Here is a 21460-nt window from a genome sequence, read left to right on the forward strand (position 1 = left end):
AGCTATCCGCGTGGTCTGTAAGCCTGCAACAACCGCCAGCATGAGGCTGTGGGTTAGGCTCAGCCTCAAGGGCACAGAGGCTCCAAAACGGGAGTGGTGTCTCCTTGAGCTGAACAGCAGCAATATGGTGTTGCCATTTAAAGGGCAGAAGTCAGAAGGCTGGAGAACAAGCAGTGTGGGGCTAACGCGACAGCGGGACTCCTGGAGACCCAAGGCACACAAGCAGGCCCATACAGCAGAAATAATCACCACGTATGTTCTGCAGTTGATCTTTCTCAGGCTGTACTTTGTTCTGCCTTTTATGGTCTCGGCAAAGTAACACGAGCTTACAATAACCCACGCACCTTTGGTACCCAGGGAGTACATCTCAAGACATAATGGGGCACATTTGCAGCTCTGTCCCCAGTGTTTTAAAAACGTGACTGACTTTATTGTCAGTGACAGCCATGTGTGCTCTGCAAAATCTCCCCACCCCCAGCCCTGAGTGCTACATGTCGAAGTTGAGGAGTTTGTATCGTGGCATCAGTTTCTATTTCTATAGTGTTTATTTTCTAACAAGTTCTAAAGACTTCTGTTACTTAAACAGGTAGGCCTCAGAGGATGTGAGAGGCCTCCAAAACAGAGGCAGCGAGACCTCTTTCTTTCAGTCTCGCAGACTCTTTATACCTTTTCACAGATGTTCCATAGGATTGTTTTAGTAACTGGCATTTCCCATTTGTACTAGTGACAGTTTTGTGGCTAAACCCTGTGCAGAGAATTTGGGGTAGAGCTGTAGCGTTCCACTGAGAAGCTCTTTCTATCCAGCTGCCTTTCCCTCCCTGGAAGAATGAATGGGTTTGTCCCCCCAAAATGCGGATATGAAAGTGCTGAGGGGATTTGGTGGATTCACACTTCATTCAGGAGGTGTCCCTGTTGGTTGCTGGTAGTTGTAAATGAGATGCTTTCTTTTAAAGCCGAAATTGAGGAAACGTGAAAAATCTAGACTCATCTTCCGTACATGTTTTACCTCTATTAATCAGTAATTAATTAAAAAAGAAACTGGTGTTCCCATGATGGGCCACTAAATATATGCAAGTAAAACTACGGGCATTAAAAAGCGATTTGACTGCAGTCAAGCAGTTATTTATTTTACAATAAATCGTTCAGGCCCCAGATGACGTAAGCAATCCGTTGTGTTAGGCACTGCACACACACACTTTAGGAGGTGGATCTAACCCTGAAGAGCATGGAGACAGCACAGGCAAAGAGTGGACAGAGAGAGAAGTGTAAAGAAATGAAATAACTCACCTCAGAGACCACGACAGCAGCAAAACCAAGAACAGCACCCAAATGTCCTGCCTCTCTGATCAAGACCTTTTGCATTGACCTAGTGGGTTATTCACAGTAGTGTCTCTCTCAGTCATGTTTTGTCTCTTCCTGAGCAGAGTAAGAGAGACTACAGAAGGCTACGGCTGGTAATGGTTTCCTCTAATAAACTGAAAAAGTTGCTATTTGAATTCTAGTGCTTGCAGTTACTAGCTACAAAGAGTTGGAACCAGTCCCCAGAGAGGTTGATATTGGATGCATAGGAGCATGGCTGTAACCTCATCCATCTTCTGTATACGAGCCTTCTCCTTACTCTCTTAAGGCATTAAGGATCACAGAGAGATTGCCTTCAGCGACCAGTCCTGATGTTCTATGTTTGGACTGATTTGGTACCTCCCTAAGAAAGTCACCAGCTGGTAGACTCACAGTTTAGCCCTTAGGTTTAGGTCTGGGTAAAATTGTTAGGTCTAATGTTTTGTTTGCTGAAAATTGCTTGCCTCAGACATGGGCTATCCAAAACTATGAAAATAAATTAACTGAGAAAAACTGTAAAAAATATATTTTGGAAAGTCAAAAGGTTTTGTTTTGATATTTTCTAAACAAGATTTCTACTTTTTTGTTTTTGAAACAAAAGTATTTTAATTAAAATGTATCAAACACAAACAACCAACTACCCCATTTTGTTAAATTCACAGTTTTTTTTTTTTTTTCTTTCAATGTTCTCAGTTTGGTCAGCTTACCCAAATAAATCAGTTATTTGCAGAACTCTAATTCTAATTAGAATTTAGGGCCCTGGAGACTTGCGCTATATATTTCAATACAGTACATATTTATAATGCCAAGTACCCTGCGTGGTACTCCATATATAATAATAGCAAGCAGTCCAGTACCCTGGGGAGATGAGGGCACTGGGGAAGACCAGTGCCTTTTAGCTCTTACATTTTCATTTTCAATTGTAGTAGTATTTGGAGGGTATTGCTTACAAGATAAAATTTGCATTTATTTGAGCTACTCACAAGTGGGATTCACTGCAAAGCTATCATTAAAGGGAAATAACGCAGAAGAAAGAACAAAAGATACATTCTCAGCAAGGTTTGATAGGTAGACACTTTTAGAGATCCTTGCTGCTACAGGAAGAATGTCTTCTTGCTCTACAACACCCCCACTCCCAAAATATAGAAAGACAAGCAAATAAATACAGAGGCTGTTCCTAAAGTGCTGAGACTCAAACTGTGTTCAACTCTGTTGTTGGCTATTTCCAATGTTTCTACCTTACAAACAATTTAGTCATTTCTACTTGATCATTCCTATCTTGAAACAAGTTCTTCTCATTCCATTTCAAAACCACAGTGCCCATTTATCTGTTCATTACTTTTTTGGGGAGCTCTCTAACTCCCCTTTAGCTGTCTCAGGTGCTTCTGATATCCTTGTTACTTATGTGTTGCCACTCTGCGTAGGTACCTGGTTGGAAATGAAGTTGTCACTTTAAGTTTCTGTACAAGTTACTACTCCTCTTCCTGTTTCCACCAATGTTATTTAGTGTTTTCTGCATTAACATATGCCCATGAGAAATAAAACCATGATCTTACCAAACCTTCTTACCTTGTTAACGATTTATAAGATGGGTTGAAGTGTTTGCTGCTTAGTGTGGTCAGTCGCATATTCGCTCTGCTCCCTTTTTGCAGAAGTGCCCCACAGTCTAAACTCGGATACCCAGAGTGCTCTGCTACTCGCTCTGAAGTGCTGCAGCCTGGCATTGGGCTCCCTTTAGGTGAAATTCTCTCCAGTGTGTAGGGCCTGTGCAGGCTTTGGCTCTGCTGCAGTCCGCGTTGCACAGCTTGGGTGGTATGTGTATGGTCCTGGCGAGCTTTCTGTAATGACATGAATTTCTTCCTGTGAACCCAGCTGTCTTGGTGAGTTTTCAGTGGAGATAGTTGCCTGTAGGATTGTTAGGCCTTAACTGCAAAGTCCTTGAAGATTAGGAGCAGACTTTCAAATGCAGAACTCCTCAGCATTCACTTGTTTCATTCTTGATTGAAGAATTGTAATTGTAGAGAGCCCTAATGCCAGTACTCGATGCAGTAGTCTAGAAACAGAATGACTGCCGAAGAGGGAGCACTGGATAAAACGTAAGAAACAAGACTTGACCAAGGCCTCTCTGACTCACCACATCTGTTTTCTGATGAGCTTAGCTTAGCGCACATTTTTGGAAATTTGTTTTGACATCTGTGAAAGCCTCTTACTGCCATGTCCTTACCTCCAGAAATGTTGGACATTGCTGGGCAAAGCAGGAATCTACTCTCAGCTGTCAGATTTCTCTCTCCCTTCAGTCACCTCACAGCTAGCCCATATACATCTGTATGTGATGGTAGCGGCTGTGAGATTGGAAAGAAGGGGAAATGTGATAGGAAAAAAGGGTAAGTGAGGTGTGTGAAGGTGAGTGTATGCTGCAGGATGGGGAAACATTTTCTACCAAGTATATGTGAGTAGGGAGGAGGAAGACTCCCTTTCTTAGTCTTCATTTGTTTGGGACTTCTGCTGTCATATTTTGGCGGTCCTACTACTCAGCTCTAATGCTCCGAATATACCCCTAAGATTATTTGGTGCCTCTGAGACTTACAGCTTCAACAAGAGAGGTGCAGGAATACAGGGTTTAACCACTGTTGCTGCTGGTGCCGTAGTATGGACAATTTGGGAGAAGTGAGTGAAACTTTTGCTGGTGGTGGTTGCCATTTTCTTTGTGCATTCACTGCAGCTGAACCAACCAAAGGTTTGTCTAGACCAGAACTCAGGGTTACTTATTATCCTCATAATCCATTTCCTTTTGCCAGCAGCAGCAGCTTATGTGGGTAAGTCAGAAGGGACTGTTCACATCACGGGCAGCCTCTTTTTGTGGTCTTCATTAAGCTTTGGACCATTAGCTCAAGACATGTGATTATTTTGTTTGTTCGAAAAGCAAGACAAGCAGAGCCTCCTCTGAGTGTTTCTTTCAAGCAAACCAGCATGACTGAAAACTGGGAGCTTGCCAGAAAACGTTACGTGAAATAGTAGTGGCAGGTTCATCTTAGTGTGGGCGGGGAGAGAACTGTACCCTCTATTTTACTACTTCAAACATGTAGTGTCCATATGCTGTGGAAGAGCTGGTTTATGGATGGAGTATGAAGGCTACTCCTTGATCTACTCCGTGCAAGCGCTGTGTATGTGCTGTAGATACATAGTCTTATGGATATGAGTATCAGCTGTTGATGCAGTCCAAACACATAGCATCAATATTCAGTATGCTATAGACAGTCCCGTTTTTCTCCTTTATGTTTAGTGTTAGTACACAGAGCCAAATACTAAAAGGGGGTCACATGATTAAATTAATACCATTAATTATTTAGAAACAATCAAAGGAAATACAAGGCATCTGGCTTTAAGCCCAAACAACTCATGGCATCGCTGTTGCCTTGTAACCTCATCAGCTCATAGTCCAGTCGTATCTCTTCTTTCATTAGGAACACAGGAGATTGCCCCCCTCCTTTCTTGCCTTATTTCTGGCAGCGTGGAACACAGATCACAAGACTGGGCTATATAGTTGTCTGATTTTGTGCGTATAAAATCTGATTAGTTCTACGATGAAAAGATACCCCCCACACACACACATCCCCATGGTATACTGTCTACTGTTTGATTAGCAGTGTGTTGCATGCATAGATTGCATTTTGCTCTTTTTCTCTGTCTCTCAAACTAGCTGCCGTAGGAGGGAAAATACTGTTGTTACTGCAGTGCTCAAGTCATTAAACATGCATGTTGTGTTAGGCAGCATACAACATATAGTGAGAGACAGTTCCTGCCCTGAAAAGTGCACAGTCTACATAGCCAAGGATGGAGGAGAAATAGTACCACAGCGAGTGGAAGTAATTTGCCCAAGATCATGCAGAAGGCCTGTGGCAGAACCTGAAACAGCCTTGCACTCCTCTTACCCAGTCCACTGACCTCAGTGGTCTCCTTTCCCTGGCTTAGGCCAGTGGCCTTTTCCTCCGTAGCCGTGGCCAGGCATTTTCCGTTGGAATGATTTTTCAGTGGAAATTCTTCTTCTTAAAATAAAAATTTTCCGTGGGAATGACAGTTTTCCACAAGAAAAGTCAAAGCAAATATTTCCCAACTCCTGGTCTGGAAGGCTCTTTTCTCTTTTTCTAGCCAGTTGACTTAAAATTTCCATTTTGGTTATCTCAGAAGTGAATTTTTCCGGAAACACCTTCTTACAGGAAAAAAGACCCACTTCTCTGATTTCTCTTTTCAGCTCAGGGATAGATCATTGCCCCCCACCACCCCGGTAAGTCATTATGTCTTCACAGTAAGATAGTTCCCTTTTCTTTCAGCTCTGCTCCTCAGTCTCTGTTAGTATAGATGATTTACTACAGTCTAATCATGCAGTTCTCATGTTGTGCAGGTTACCTAGTACACAGAGCTCCCTAAAGTGGTTTCACGCTTACTGGGACAAAGCAAAGTTTGTCGTTGATCGTTAGGGTTCCACCTTTCTGTGCATCGGTGAACGTGGGCCCGTTTTGATTACCAGCACATGTGTTGATGCTTTCTCATTACTTCTACTGTTAGTGGAGAGGCAGTGACTTTCATTTCTTTAATCTGGAAAGCATAGTTTCACTGGCTGTTCTCTTAATGGTTGTTGAGAGTAGCACTGAAGAACTCTTATTATATGAAAGGGCATTGAAACTTCTATCACAGTAAGGATCTCTAGGCAGTCTTTACCTGCTCTTGACTACTATTTTGAAGATGCACATGCCCAAGTATCTGTTAAAAAGTATCCCTGAACTGAAATAAGTTTCCTTTGTTCTGAAAAGCTTACTTTAGACTAGTGCTTTGTATTACTTGCACTATTCCATAGCCCACGCTTGTCCTCCGAGAATGAGGACACCAGATAAACAGAGAGAGTGTGATTTTTAAAAGTACACAGTTATCCCCATTTGGTTCCCACTGCATTCAGTGTGCATGGGCACCTTCAGCAAAGGCAGAGTTAGACCCATGAAGAAGGCTTTAAAAACAGAAAAACACCCTGGGCTATTTGCAGGCAAGAACATATGTTGTAAGCGCTTATCCTCCTTTCCCGGGTGTTTGTTGAAGGAGCGTAGCCTGCTCTGTGAGTAATAGTGTAGTTCATTTTGATGCTATGATAGATTTGTTTCTTTAATGGTGTCCCTTTAAGCTTGTGTTCTGTTTCTCAAAATCTTGTATCTCTTGGAATTGCATTTAAACAAATATTCTCCATATGTAGGTAAATAAATCTGGATGCTGCTTTTGATTTTGCTGTACCTGCTTGTGTATTTTGAATTTATCCCTGTTATTGTCATTTTTATTTTAAAAAACCCTATAGATTAAGCCATTCCAAAACTTCATTTATTTGCTTCCTTACACTAAAGCCACTACTTTTTATTTTATTTTCTTCAGATGTAGTCATTATGTACTGTTTGCTGTTTATGTAAAACTTAAGTTTTTCTTTTCTTTTTTTCTCTCCCTTTCCTTTGCCTTTTTCTAATACCTACATTGCATCTTGATGGCAAGAGCAGCAGTGGTTGGCAGTTTTCCTCAACTTTGCAAGACAGAGAGAATTGGTTGGAATGAAACCTTGCTCTCCGTACAGTCCGCTTGAGATGCAGCATTGAAAGGTATCAACTCCTTTTCTGTCTTGAAACCAAAAATGAAAACCACAAGCAGGTAGAAGTCATGGTGCCAAACCACCTGTTGATTCACAGCAGAAAAGCCCTTGGCAGTACATTTTTCACTCTATCCAGCTGGAACAGTTGAATGGCTGATACCCACAGTATCTGTCTGTACCCGCACTTTTGGTAAAGAGGCTAATTCACCTGAGGAGATTTAGATTGAAATTTAGGTTAGGTTAGCACAGCAAAGAATTTTCTCCCCTTTGTATTGCTTTTTGACTAGAGTAGTGCATGTCAGTCATATATTTTTGTCCAGTTTATGTGATGTCCCTCAAAAATAGCACATGCTATGTTTTATAGAGCAAACTGAGATTTGTTGGAACAGCTGTGTATGAAGAGTCCAGATCTGCAGTAGTGTAATAGCATGGAGGTCAGAGGTGTATGGATGAAACTGTGAAAAAAAGATTTGTGAAATGCCCTGTTCCAACTAGTAGCATCAACACTTCATTTTCTGAGAGTATTACAATTCAGAAATTCATTCAAAATCAAGTTAAAATCCTATCCTTGGATGCTACACGTGTGCTTCTTGTGGCATATGTATTACAGAAACAGCCACTGTGTATTAATGTGGCATTACAATTTTGGACTCCACACACAAAAATTAATGACATTCTTGAAGTAAGAGTGATGTAGCATGCTGACACATTTAAGTCCATATGTTCATGGACATGTGTCTTCCAGCACACAAATAAAACTAGAAATCCCAGATACTCTTCCCTTTCTTATTTCCTGTAAAGCCATGCTGGGAAGGTAGGAGAAGATAAGTGATGGCAAGCTGGCAGGCTTTGGACCATAAACAGTAGTTAAATAGAATCGTATTTTATGTGCTTAAATGCTCTTATCTGTTCTGCTCTGTTACTAGTACTAGTTGACTTCCATGGATTTGCATAAGCATAATTTAGAACAGATTTGGGACATGCTATTTATATTTGTGCAGACTGCTTCATGTTTGTGACACAGTTATCTCCTGTGGATCTGCAACATTGTCCAGTGTTGTGCAATGCTTTCATATATATATATGACTGGTTAAAACATGAAATGAGTTTTGAAACAACATGACAAGGAACAGTAAAAGCTGCATAGTAACTGAGGTACCCTTGGCTGTCCATACACTGTCCAAGTAATGTGGTTACTGCACTCTGAAGTCTTTCCAAGGCTGAGTAAGACATGCTGAGGCCTGGTAAGATACACATTTTTTTTTAATTTTCTAAAGATTTCCATTACAGATGCTACAATGACATGAAATCCATGACTGCAATCCATATCTTTAGTAGAGTAACAATGAAGGATGTGAAGTATATTCCCAAAATCCAGTGGTGTGAATTCTAACCATTGGTGACCTGTGCATGAGATTTTCATATAGTAAAACCTAATTCTGTTCCGAGAAGGAACGCTCTCAACTCCCAGCATAAAATAAAAGATATTCTGTTCTCTCCTGCCCTATCTTGAGCCTAACTTGGGATCAAAAAGCCAAGCAGGGTTCTTTGATCACCAGTTGTAAAGATCCTGTAAGTCAGATTGTCCCCTCAGGATGTGTTTTGACAATATAGTAAATCCGACTTTAGGAACTTACTAACAGATCGAGAACTCTCTCACCTCAAAACACAAAGCACAGATCCATTATAAATTCTTTCTTCTGATTCAGTTTTTTAAAATTAGTTTGATGTGTTAATTCTGTACCAGCAAACTTTATACCTTATCCAGTATCTTCTGTTCCCCACTGCTGACATTAACACATGCAATTGCTGGCAGAAATGTGATCTCATGCCCTCACATGACCCAGATGAAATTTGTACTGTGGAGTTATCCGTTAGTGCACAGGCTGTTAATGCTGTTAATGATCAAGCACCGTGGAGTCAGTTACTCCCCTGCATTTTGTTGTCTTCCTATTCCACCCTTATTACTCTGGTCTATAGCGGAAGGTTGCACAGGCATCAGTGAGAGCAAAATTTGGTCCCATGTTTGGAGGGGAATCAGAAAATGTGTTGCATTTTGTACATGCGTATCAACACTTCCGATTCAGTGAGCTGTGTTGAGAAGAGTGAAAAAAGCTAAGTCTTGGTTTTTTTCGGTAAATGAAGCCACTATAGTACAGGAAAAGTACAGAGGCAAACTCCTTTTTGCATGAACTCTAGAGAAGCTAAAGGACAGGCAAAGCTTATGAGTTCTGATTTTAGGAGATTTTACAAGGGATGAGTTTGGCCAGTATTTGTCTGAAATTCTTATTGTTTTCTTCTGCCGCCCTCCCCTTTGCTCTTCTGTGTTGTGTGATGAATGCAACTTGCCCCGATTTTGCAATTGTAGCTTTGTGCTTAAAAGCTGCATTGACACAATGAATGTCTTTAACAAATTATATTTCAGAATTCTTCCAGGGAGTTTGTAGTTGAGAAAGACAGGGCTGCTTGCAAAATTTTCAATTTCAGAAATATTGTGTACTTCAAGTTACAGGATTTCCTTTATCTTGATGGGCCAAAATGATTGTCAGTTTGATGATGTTGGTCTGCTGGAAACAAGAGAGGAGAAGGAGCAGGACGCAGAGGAGGAGGAGGAGGAAGAGGAGGAGGAGGAGGAGGGAAGAACTTTAGAATGATAATGGTTGTTACTGCTGTGTTCAAAACCTATTATTTGCTGGAGTTTTCAGAAGTTTTTGATTTGTTTTCCTTCTCTCTCTGACCTAATTAATTTTATGGGACCTCCTCATGGACATAATTTGTATGACAAATGAATTACATTAAAAGTGGCTGTCATGGTAAGAAACCCCTAGTTTATGGTAAATCTAATGTGTTTCTGCATTCTTTCCCTCTATAAATAGTGATCTACTAGAGATAATTTGTTTTCTTTATTTTTCAAATAACTTTGGGTGTGTAGTGACTTTATTGTCAGGATTAAAAGAACTAAAAAACAGAAATGAAAAAAGGGAAACATTATAATAATTCAGCTGTGGTTAGCAAAAAGCTTCTGAAGTAGCACTAGCTGAGAGGCAGGGTTCTTTCCTTTGGCTTATCCTTTTTTAAAATAGATTTAGATAGAAAAGAGTCAAATAATTACTAATACACAAGTCTACACACCAACTCTCAGCTTGTTCTAAAATAAAAACATTAACCCCGAGGAAGTGAGTTTTATGACGGAAAAGCACACAGTATTTTCTTTGTTGTATTCAGGACTATCCCATCTGCAAAGCTTGTATTAGTAATGCTGTTTAACCATTTGAAGCCCATGGATTTTTATGGTACCGTTTCAGGCACCCTTCTTCTACATCTATGTGTCCTAATGGCTTCAGAAAGATAATACACACATTAAAACATTTACCTGGTGCTGCTAAGTTGGCCCATGCTCTTCTGAAGGATTAAAGAGACATGAGGAATGTTACTACTCCTGGTGAAAGCAGTAGGCATTTTACTAACAGTGAGAGCAGGATCAAGTTCACTGTGATTTAGGGCCAAAAATATGGGTTTGGAATTTATTTGGATTCGAGCATTTTCCAGTAGCATTGCAGCTGGGTGCTTATGCCTGATGTTAGAGAGTGACACTGAGTTTCCTTTTCCATAGTGAATGAAACGCAGAAAATAGCTTAAGTGGGACTAAAACAAATTACAGTGAGTCTGTAACCTTTTTCATTTTTATTTTATAGACTAAACCAAGGAAGAGAACTTATTTTATAAAAATGTGCTAAGCATAATGAAAGTTACTTGCGTGAGTTCGGTGGAATATTTAAACTGGTGCTTAAAGTTAAGCTTGTGCTGAAACGCTGCGCTGGTGTGGAGCGGCCGTGCTGTGTCGTGGGCTCTTGGGCCAGCTCTCCGCCAGCCACCGTGGGCTGCCTGACATCCTGAGCAGCAGTGGAGGAGGATCTTTCCTTAACACTGGTAGAATTTGCCTAAGGGGATGATAGCAGGGAAAGGCTATTGTGCATGGAATGTATTTTGAAATGCTGGATGCACTTTTTATAGTTTTCTATTTCCATTCTGTGTTCCCTGCCTTTTACAAATGACTCCTAAGTAACTTCAAAATTAAATGACTTCACTAGCAGTTTTGTGGCCCTCGTAAATATGATAAAGGCTGACACTCTCTCTGTCTCACTTTTTCTTGTGGTACTTAAGCAGTCTTAATGGCAGTTTAAAAAATCTTCCTTCTACCTCAAGATAGAATATTCTTTTAGTTAAAGATAAGGTTCAGAGGCAAAGTATAAAATAGTTATTTATGTTAGGTCTGCACTAGCCCTGACTTCTTTTGGGGTGATAAGTTATTTTCTTTTCTTTAGATGGATTTTAGAGAATGTGCTGCTGTCCCACAGTCCTCAGCTTTAATTTTAAAATGGATCAAGTTCAGGTTCTAACATTCTTGGCAGAGTACCATCGTTTTTCTACCCCTCCCTCAATCTGGGCCATAATTCTGGATATCCTGTGGACTGCAGCCCAGAGACTGCCAGTACTGGAAGCATACAGAAAGGAAGAGATGATGGCAATAGCTTTGTAGCTTGACCTCACATTTATATTGTTTCGCAGTTGCTAAGTGCAATGAGTAGAGCAGAGAGTTTAGTGTGAACTGTAAGAAAGTGGTCATGATTTAAGGGACAGTCCCACCTACCTGTCTCAGATGTTATTACCAAGTGTTGTCTGCACTTTTAAAAAATAAAAATAAAGAGCATTTTAAATAAAGAGAATGAGATCACATAGACAGGTGAAGTCATACTCTAGATAATTCCACTGCTTACAGTGAAGTTGAACTGGGGATAGATACTAACCCCGTAAAATCTCTGGGTTGCAGACAGTCTTATGACGAACCCCAATAGCTTTGTGAAGACAGATTATGTCACGCCCTCAGATTTGGAAATGTAGCAATTCCTCCGTAGTAAGATTGCAAATGAACACCCATTCGGAGATTGCCAACATTATCACAGTTTGTCAGGGTGATCTCGCAGCCCGCAAAGCACCGTATGAGATTGCTTTACAAGCTCTGGAAGATTAGAGTGTTGAAGTATGTGACACCACAATGATGCCTGGATGCCTAGCTTTGTCAGTCAGCCAGACAAATAAATAATAACCAGTGTTTTCATTAGGGTAAAGCAGGACAGGTAATGGGAATGTATGGAGAAATGTTTTCTTGTCTCAGCGACATGGAGCACAAAAATGTAGGCTAAACAAAAATGGCATGTGTTTGCATCAAATCCTTAGAACTAGCAGTTGTATAGCTACCGGGGTCAGCAGCTGCAGCACTTACTACTGTTTCAGCAGGTAGTACTTTAAGCATTAGCATTATTGCTTGGCTAAATGAAACAGCAAAAACAATTCGACAGTCTTGGGTTTTGTTAATCTAGTGAAGCATGCAGATATATATTCTAGTAAATTAGGGGTGGGATTTTGGCTAGCAAGGAGCAAAGGATCTGGAATACAACACAGGCTCTTCTCTCGGCCCTGGGAGACAAGGGAACACAGTTGTGAAGTTAGAAAGTGGCATGGAAGAAAACAGTGGAAGGTTATAAAACCTAGCATTTTTTCCCTAGTAGGACTTACGGAAAACCTTTTGGGTAACGTGGACATTCTGTGAGTTTTGTTATGTTTGTTATTTTTCAGGTTCTTAAAGCTTAAGAGATCAAAGTGAAAGTAATCTAAAAGCATGAAATTGGCCTTTTTGACTTTGTGAAATAACTGATTTTAAGAGGGTACTATTTTTCCAGATTCTGTCAATGTTCAACCCAGATTTCCATAGTCTGAAAACCATTTTTGGAGCCTCAGCTGAGAATTGTTCACATTAAGAGTTCCAAACTAGGCAAATCAGTCAGTCTTTGCGCTTTGATACAAAATATTGGTGTATTTTCATATATACTAGAGTTCTACCAAGGTTAGCTATGGATCTGGTTTATGTCCTCTCTCAGTCTTTAAAGTTTGTGGAACAGAATGGGCAACCTGCATATTTGTTGCACTGGTTCGTTCTTATGAGGCCGTCGAATTGTTGAAACTCAGGATCAGCTCCAAACTTCTACAGCTCTGATCCGTCTGGAGTCAGGACGCGTCGTTCTGCCATCCTCTCACCGCCTTGATAGCAAATCCGAATGTGTCCTTAGCCTTGGAGAGCTTTTGCTCTGTCTTTGCGAGCAGCAGAGGACTCCCAGGTACCCCAGCATTACTTACTGATTGCTTACAAAAACCTTGGGAATCTTGCATGAAAGACCCTGGGTAAGGGCACAGAATTATTATTACTGTTATTATTAACTGAATGTCTAAACCTAGACAATGTATTTGCACATGTAAGTAATTATGATGCACTTCAAGGCATTCTGTTTGTAATGCTTTGTAATGCTTTGCTCTCCATTTCCTACAAATCAAATTACTGAGGGATAGATTTGATTTCCACATCATTTTGAAAATATTTTCTTTTTCTTTTTTTAATTTCCTTTGTATTAATTTTTTTCAAAGTTCAAAACACAACCAACTGTGACTAAATGCATAAAACCAAACAAAAAACCCCTAAAGTATAACAAAATTAAAGACAGCCTAAGATGATATGCAAGCAAACAATGTAAATCATACCTAACAAACATGGTTGTAATAATATACCTTATCCATGTCTGATCCACTAATAACAAATACTTATTCAGAGAACAAATAACTCATTCTTCTTCTTAGTGAAAGAGGGAGAGAGGCAAGCCCCAAATTCAAATTATATCTTACAGTCTAAATAAATATGAAAAACCTGCCAAATCTTCTTATAGAAATCCCAACAATCTTGTATTTTCATTGTCTCTTTTGGGAATAATAAGATTGGGGGGAGGGGAAAACAGGCTGGCTCTTACTGGGAACATGTGGCCTGATCCTGTAGCTTTACCATGAGAAGTCCTTGCTGCCTTCAGTTGAAAGGTTTCTCTTGTGGGTACCAGATTCACATCAAAAGCTGAAGGCATGGGCCGAGGCTGTTTATAATAGTTAAGGTTTTTCCTCTGCCCCAAGAGAAGGTGCTTCAGAAGTATAGTATTGTATATTTGACGAGCAAATGACAATATCTTTGGTCAGTTTATAAAGATTGCTACAAGAAGAAGGATTGTTACTTGAATATAATTAATACTTTCCTCTCTGCGTCATGTCAAAATTGTGTTTTGCTATCTTCCAGTTTCCTTTCTGGTTACAGAAGCAATTACTGTTTGTTTAGTGGAATAACACTGTCCTCCCTGCCCTACACCCTGGGTGTAGCACCATCATGTTTGATCGCCAGCTGCCCTTCCCGGGCTCCTGTTCTCCGTGGTTGACTTCTGTTCCATGAGTTGCCACTGATACAGTAGATGGCACTTACAAAAGGGGGGGGGGAAAGTCAGACTTTGAGGTATCTTGCAAGCCGTGGCACACCGTATCTGCCATGCAGTGCTTTTTTGTCATTTGTGACCTGATCCTGACTCAGGGGGCAGCTGACCCTGCTGTGATGCCAGTTTTGCTGTTTTCCCCATCTCTCATGGTGACAGCAATTTTTGCCTCATTACCTTCTGATGAGAAATCATTTCTAATATATATATTTTTTTAACTGAAGGAAATATTTGCCCTGCACTCCCTCGCATTAGGGATTTTGGAGCAGAAGTCACCTGTCTCATATCTCCCCTGTCACCCTCATTGGGCTTTGTGCTTGCCACCCTTCCCCAGCAGACTGTGGGTCCTGGTGTGGTAAAAGAGCCTTAGTTCTCTGCATTTGTGCACCGGTGAAAACTCAGCTCTCTCGGCAATTCCCCACATGGAGGTGCAGCAGGGACCTTTGCGCACCTTGGGCTTTTCTCCTGAAACCTTTTGTAATTCTGCTCCTGCCAGCACAGCCCCTTGGCCTCCTTGCCTCGCTCGTACCCCGCTGCTTCCAGGTGTCCCCTTTGCCACTGTTGTCCCTGAAACACCTCCGGCCGCCTGTGGTGCAGGAGTGGGCCTCCCCTGCCCATGCGGGCTGGAGCTGCCTCAGGGCCCCGGAGCAGCAGAGGCGGAGGACACCCTAGTGCTGGCCAGGCTGGCTCAGTGGGTGCAGCCAGGAGAGCGGCGCTGTGCTCGTGCTGCTGCTCATGCTCAGGCCCGGGCCTCCCCTTGGGGATCGGCTTTCTCTGCGCTACAGCCTGCTTCCAGACTGGCTTTGCTGTCTAAGGAAACACAGCACAAAGGAACCCCAACCTATTAGGAGCAGCTGGGTTGGGAAACAGCTGGAAAGAACTGGCACTTATTTTAGCTAAGTATAAGAATAAAAAGAGGAGGAATTGCAAATGCATAAATATATATATTTGAGTTAGTCCTTTGACTTGCTACTCCTACTTTTCATATGTCTCCTTGCAGATCTTATTAGAAATGAAGGAACTATACTCCCATGTGTGCTTATATGACATGTAGTGTGGTGAGGTCCTGGACTGAGCAGGGGGCCTCAGCCAGGACAGTAACAGAAATACTGAATAGTATTGCTACTGCTAATTATCAGCTCTGTGCACCTTGCCTAGCCTTACACCCTGTCTTTCACAGTGGTTTCTGATACATGCTTCAGAGAGAAGACCAAGAAGCTCAGCAGTGATCAATGCCAGAATGACCCAAGTGGTTCATTTATATTGGGAACTGGAAAGGAGTTTACTTTTTTTTTCTTTTGAAGGGCATTGTGTAACTGATAATATTCTCAATATATGCATAAATACCTAAATCATTTTGGAATCCAGCTCTTCTCCTAGCCCAGTGTGTTATGGTCATGAATTTCACAATTTTCAGATTATACTTCTTGCTACAGTTATTACTTGCTGTTTAAAGAGTACCAGCAGCGCATGGTGCTCTGCACACACAAAACAGTCTAGGCTGCCTGTAGCAAAGAGCCACAGTCCAGTACATACAGATAACATGAATGTATTCAGATAACATATGGGAGATGAGTAAGATCACTAGAGTGATGTAAGATAAGAAAGCATTTTTGTATTTTCTCACACTGTGTTTTGCCTCATGAACTCATCAGTTTTCGTTTAAAACCAAAACCAAGGAAATTTCTCAGCATCATAGCTGAGAAATAAACCTTAAAAGTGTGACCCAAGTATAGTTGATACAATTGCATGTCCCTTAAGACTTAATGATGTTTAAGATTCCAGATTACTGCCACTTAAACTGCTTTTTTTTTAGCAATACCTGATTCCACCAAGCATGATTTCTAACAAGCATGGTTTCCTCCCTAGCTAAAAAAATGAGCCTTATTAGATAGAATGTAAAATGTAGGAGAGAAATGGCTGTATCAACTACAGAAACAGGGAAATTCCAGCTTCAGAATGTGGTTTAAGGTGTGAAGAGACTGTTTACCAGTTACATTTGCATTGTATTTTCCGTTTTTTTCTTTACAGCTATAAGACCAAAATCCTTTGTATTTAAAGGAAATTTTTTTTTCTGATACTGATGCCATTCTTTGATTAAAGGAGCTGGGACTTACGCCTATGGTGCCTATGGTGCCCTTCATTTAGTTGGGCCCTGCTTTAGTCAAAATAGCCAAACCACAGATGAAAAAGAGTTTCCTGGATTTAACCTTTTATGGTATGGTTTCTAGCACTGCAGCACATCATTGCACTGCCCTGTAACATCAGAACTGAGTTGTAAGCTCAAAATATGGTTTAGAAATTGAATTGATAATATGGTGACCCAGAGTGGTGTGATCTGAGCTGCGCTGAGGCCTTCAGTTGATCTTTCCAGATCAGGATAGTAATTTACATGTCTCTGTTGAGATCTGCTGTCATCTCTTGTGTTTGCATATCTTCTAGCTTGTCCATATTTTAGTTGTTGAATTGCTCTTGGATTTTAACCTTGTTGGATCTTCCTTGTATAAGTTCTGTGCATTTAGTCAGGATGGACGTGGTGGCTCTGGTAGGGCCCTGCATGGTTTTTCGTTTGCGTCTGCTGTCAGAATTTTCGCTGGGAAACAGTTGCACCCATGGGAGTTGTTTAAGGAGTCAGTGTTTGTTTGCAGTAAGCATATCACCTATGATAACGTGGACATGCAGAAGGCTGCATTTGTTCTGCAAGAGCTCAGTTCTGTAACTGCTGCTGCAGGCGGTCTGTGGGATATTCCGCATGAGAAGGAAGTACTTATGTGTTGCAGGACTGAGGCCTTAAGATACAAGACCTCCTCTGCAGTGTAGCCCGAATGGTCTGTTCTCCCTAGGGGTTGGCAGTAGCAGATGTTGGTGAATGGCAGCACCTAGTCTGCAGTATGATCAGGAAAATAATTCTCAGTGGAAATTTCACTTCATTGTGCTGAAGGCAAGTGAAGCACCGTTTATTGATATGACTGAAGAGTTTTATTCTGTTGTGTTACAGCTAGAGAAGAATAGTAAAACAGCTTTCACTGAGCATGTTACCAGAGCAGGCACCAATTACAGGGAATTCACTCATGTGCAATGTCCCAAGCAGCTTTCACACCAGGGAAAGCAAACTTTAACAGTACCTAGCATAATCATCAAACTCTGCATGCACAGCTCATCTGTGCCCGGGTTATGTTCTAGTGTGTGTATGGGAATATACCTCTGCTTCCCTTAATCTTGCCAGCGGATAGCAGGAATGGACACATGAAATCTTAGGCAGGCATGTGACAGCAAACATGCAGATGTTCTCATTCTCCCTCTCTCTCTCTCTCTCTCTGTGCAGTCACCATGTATCAAAAAAATACACACATGATGATACATAACATGTCAGGGGGAAAAACAGACTACACCCCATGCAGCCATCACACCTTGAAAATAGACATAAAGTGCTAAGTCAATATGAATACATGGCTCATAACAGGCTAATAGAATAGATCACACCACAGCCAGGTACATCTGTTCTCCGCACTAACCATTATCATTAGCTTAAAACACTTAAAATCACTGAGCTTCCTCCAGTCTAGGGACAGATTATACCAAGAAGAATCTGCTAAATAGATTTAGCAATGTAGTGAGCGGGGACCTTGACTACATTAAAACAATACATTTTGCATCTCAAAGGCTGTTGGTTGTTTTCAGAGGAACAGTCTGAATGAAGAATGTTACTAACACTGTACAGCAATTTCTTTATCACTGTTTAAATATGGAGGTTGAAACCCTTGGGCAAACAGTGGTGCCAAACTAGAAAACAATTTGTTGGTGAAAAATCAGGCTTGCCGTGTATCACAAGCCATCAGCCATGCTATAACATGGTGTTCTCATCACACTTCTCCATGAGGTACAATGACCTAACGGTGACTGGACTTCAGACTGTGTGGCTGACAAAAAGAAACAGATCTCTGTTATGTAGGAAAAGAAACAAGAAAAAAAGAAGAAATAGCAAATTTACCCTTGTATCTTTATCTTCTCCATCTGGTATCTGACTGCTGTGAAATGTGAGATACAGGTTATTGCAGAAGCATACAAGTCAGTCAAGTCATGAAGGCTCTGAAGAAGGTTTCAAAAAGAAAAAAAGAATAAGCAGTTTGATATACAGGTGTCAGTGACTGCTAAGGTGGTACACTGTTGTTCGTTTAAGGCTTGCTCTAAAGGAGCTTATGAGAAAGATATATGACTGGTTCAGTGGGAGTAAAACTGCTTAGCTCTTCAGAAGAAGTGAATGTGGAGCTTGGACAAAATGATGGTGATAGAAATAAATGTATAAAAGACTAGTTTTGATCATGAAAAATGTCTGAAAGATGTAGAAAAAATCCATGTATGTTTTGAATGTTGATTGAGAACAGATCCAGAGAAAATGGGTGGAGGTTTCACTTGTGTTCTTGTAGGTCTTATCAGGGTAATAAAGTGAAATGATTGAACTTTATGAATGACCGTGAGGGACAAATATCTCTGACATAACTTGAGTAGGTGGTTCCGTATCTCTTCACCCAGACTTGCAGTTCTTCAAGAACACTCCAACTCTTAAGAGAAAAAGGAATGGCAAATATGCATGGAAGGCTATCCCATTTTTTATCAAGCACTCTCTTTCTTTTGTATCCCACGGAAGAATCTTCAGCTGAACTCTTCAACAGAGGGTTGAGATCTCCTGCTTCCACAATCTCCCCCCTCACCCCCAAGTTTTAAGAGGAATTAAAACTGAACCTGTCAACAGGAGTTTTATATTTCCCCACAGCCAAATGGGCTGGTTGTGCCGGCTAGGTGCCCGCATGGGAACCTGCTTCAGTGTTCTGGCAGGGTAAAGTATCTTTGATGTTCGCCAGCTTGACTTGTAGTTTGCTACTTTTCCTGTCTCTTAAAGCCACATCATAACCTTCTCTTGCAAAATGCTAAGAAAGATTCTTGATGAGGGAAGCTATGCAGTGGAGATTTTGAAGGATTTTTTTTCAGGGACTCTTCTTCTAACAAGAGGAGTTGAAGAATCATGGATCTTTGAGGCAGTGTGAACAGCCTTGTGGAAAGAAGATAATTTATGCAAATAAGCAAGATGCAGCTAAACTCCATTGGTTTCCAGCAAATGCAGCATTGTCTTTGTGCAGAACCCACCTCTGATGCTGTAGAACAGCGGCAAATGAAGGCTTCTATAATTCCTAGTTTTATCTGCTGACTGCCTGTTCACATTGAAATTTATGAATAGCAACTCTTCCACTTACTCATTCCCAAATCCTGGAAGCTTCCAATGAAAATAAAAAGGAATGTTGCAGCAAAGGAGCTTGATCCATAGTTTACATGTCTTTGTAGAGGGGAAAATAAGCTTTCACAAAGCATCGTTGAATATTGTCTCCTAACCTTTCAAGTAGGCTAAGCATATCTATCTCATCCTAATGGGCAATGATTTCACCTTAGAGGTTCATGCCTTTTCTGCTGGAGTACAACAATACAGTGTAGCTAGGCATGAAAACTTAAGGACTCAGAAAACTTTGTCTAGTAGAGAACACTGAATTGTATGTGCTCAGGAGCACAGATCACTGAAGAAACACTGGATATCTCAGTCCCTTTCCCACGTATGTTAAATCGTTGCGTTCAGAGTACCCACATGAACAGCATCTAGCACACATGGAGGTCTGTAAAAAATGCTGTCAACAACCATGCTTTTCTGGCACAATCAGGCTCCCCTCATTAAAGGAGAATCTATGGAGAAGGTGATATTTTCTAAGGAGGCAATCTGAGCCTGTGCAGCCAGTTCCCTCAGGAACTGATGGCTAGCACATACCCCACCACTATCTGTTTCCCATGAGAAGTGTATTTCTTCCGTCAAATCTTAAATATAAATACAGGGTATCAAGCACATGAAAAAGCCTTACCAAAACAAGAAACCATACAGCACTGGCTTCTACCTCTGGAGAAAAGAGAGGGGAAGAAACAATTCCAGGCAGATATGTAGAGGGAATACTTAAAGTAGCATTTGGATGGTGCTCTGGTACTACAACAGTGGTCAGGGAATTTGAACCTGGGTAGAGTAGGTGAATACCATGCATTCTGGCAGGAGGAAATGGTAGCTTGTATCAAGAAATAAGCCACAGTGTATGCCTGTTCCTTCAGCCCCAGGATGGGGATAGGTGGGATATAATTTTTGTAAGAAAAAACAACTAATAAAGTTGCCAAGAACAGATATTTTATAATCTGTGCTAAGTCTCTGCTGGAAAACATGAACGGCAATGAAACTGAGAAGACACTAAAAGAAATTCGGGGCAAAGTGCCAGACGCCCAGACGGAAGCAGAATGTGGACCAAAAAGCTTGCGACAATTGGGTAATTATGGTTTATGAATTTCAGCTTTAATCTGTAGTTCAGTGAGTCCTGATTAAATATCTGTTAAACACAATTAAAGTTTGTTTTTGTATTTCACCGTCTTGATCAGAATAATTAGAGACTGCGTGTTTCATGTCAAAAGTAGCAAGAGGAATTTTAGTGAATGAACATCGTTTTTAAAAGCCATTTGTAGCACCAGCTGTTGGCATTATTTTATATTTTAGTGTTATCAGCATAAAGACGGGTCCTCTCGATGCTGAATGCTTTCCAGCAGAGCTAAGATTCTGGGAAAGGCATGATGCAGTGGGAATCGTGCTGGCCATAAGGCTATGCAGAGGGCCGCAGATGAGACTGTGAAGCTGGGATGTTAAACCATTTATTTAAATGGTGGAGGGTGAGAAGTGCTGTAAACAGTTCATCCCAGCCTGTGGTTTTCTCCCAGAGATGTTATAGATACAGAGTGTGATGAGTGTTGGGAATGTCCACTGGAAAGGGCACATCTCTGATGGTCCGAATTTGGATTCTCTCATTGTGGTGTCTCATCAGAAGCTCCGGGTGTCCCAAGGATGAGGTGTTAAGAGTGTTAAGTTGGAATGATAAAGGCGGAAGTATTACAAATGCTCTTGAGAAGGAATCCTTAAATTGTGCTGGTGATGCCTTAGCCAAGGAGGCAGGCTGAAGTCATGACCCCATGCAGGTGCTGAGAAGGATGGGTGTGCACGTGCCAGTCGCTGCAGGGACTTCACAAGTGTCATCTTCTCCATTCATAGGAGTTTCATTTAAGTGAGGAG

General features: G+C 41.1%; 1 protein-coding gene across 18 annotated transcripts in view; it reads left to right on the forward strand.

The window, feature by feature from the left end:
- Nucleotides 1-21460, forward strand: part of ZBTB20 (zinc finger and BTB domain containing 20) — a 518459-nt gene that overhangs the window by 319142 nt on the left and 177857 nt on the right. For 16 of the 18 annotated variants that reach the window (XR_010391606.1, XR_010391607.1, XM_064520252.1 and 13 more), the window contains one exon: nt 6873-6971. The exons of the other annotated variants lie outside the window; for them this stretch is intronic. The gene's annotated coding sequence lies outside the window, so the exon portion shown is untranslated. The remainder of the gene's footprint in view (nt 1-6872; nt 6972-21460) is intronic. 18 annotated transcript variants of the gene reach the window in all.

Source organism: Dromaius novaehollandiae, chromosome 1, assembly GCF_036370855.1.
Source record: "Dromaius novaehollandiae isolate bDroNov1 chromosome 1, bDroNov1.hap1, whole genome shotgun sequence".
Lineage (NCBI taxonomy): Eukaryota > Metazoa > Chordata > Aves > Casuariiformes > Dromaiidae > Dromaius > Dromaius novaehollandiae.